The sequence below is a fragment of the Galeopterus variegatus genome, unplaced genomic scaffold (assembly GCF_000696425.1).
Source record: "Galeopterus variegatus unplaced genomic scaffold, G_variegatus-3.0.2 Scaffold6108, whole genome shotgun sequence".
Lineage (NCBI taxonomy): Eukaryota > Metazoa > Chordata > Mammalia > Dermoptera > Cynocephalidae > Galeopterus > Galeopterus variegatus.
The window spans coordinates 128384-129354 of NW_007732219.1; positions in this window are offsets into that span (position 1 = coordinate 128384).

Sequence of the window (971 nt, forward strand, 5' to 3'; positions counted from 1 at the left end):
AAGGCTTTGTACTTTGCAAAATGCTTTTCATACTTATGAACTCGTTTATCAACTGCCCCCTACAGTGCTTGGAGTAGACCACGCTGGTTTTGCTACCTGGCTTTCAGGTCTTTTCTTCCAAAGAGAAGAAAGTGACGAGGAAGTAATCTCAACATGATCAATACTGAGCCGTGGAATGAATTAAATAATATGTTAATTAAGCGTATTTCATTTTTATGTTGTTTATTATAAGGACATATTCATAGAAGAACACTGGACAAATATAGAAGAGCAAAATTGAAAATCACCCGAGAGCCTACCGTCCAGTTATCACAACCATTAACATTATAATGCACATTCGTATATGTATTTATTTAAGCAGTAATCTATGATTATACTAAAAATAGAGTCATCAGAAAGTCAGAATTCTCTGTGAACACTGATAAAAATGAATTGTTTTACCTTGAGGTGCTAGAGTACGCAAGCTCTTCACTCAGGATACCTATTAATAACTATAAAAAAAAATTCTTACAGTTTAGTTCAGCTGGATGTTAGGTTCTTAGTCATATTGTTCGATACTCCTACACAGTTTTAACTTTAATATCACCTGGTTGGTGAAATACATGCTCACATGGAAAGAAAACATCATTTCACCTGGATTAATTAGTCAGACTTTCCTCACCTGACTTTTATTTGCGTAATTAAAAGTTACTCATAAGCTGGAAAAACAGGTTTGATTCAGCTCAGAAGCAAAACAACCGGCCCCTTAGCATTCTTCTCGCTTCCAACATGGGGTGATACTGTGCTGGTCAAGCTAGGAGCATGAGTCAGAGTTTGTGTAAAATGTGCAATTAGTAAATTGATTTGTAAGAAAAATTGGGTAAGAAAAAGGTATTATTAAAATAATGTGAAGGTTGTAGAATGTAAGCATGATTTTAAATTTCTATTCAAATTTCTATTTGCTATATTGTCTTAAGTAAACACACTTTTCT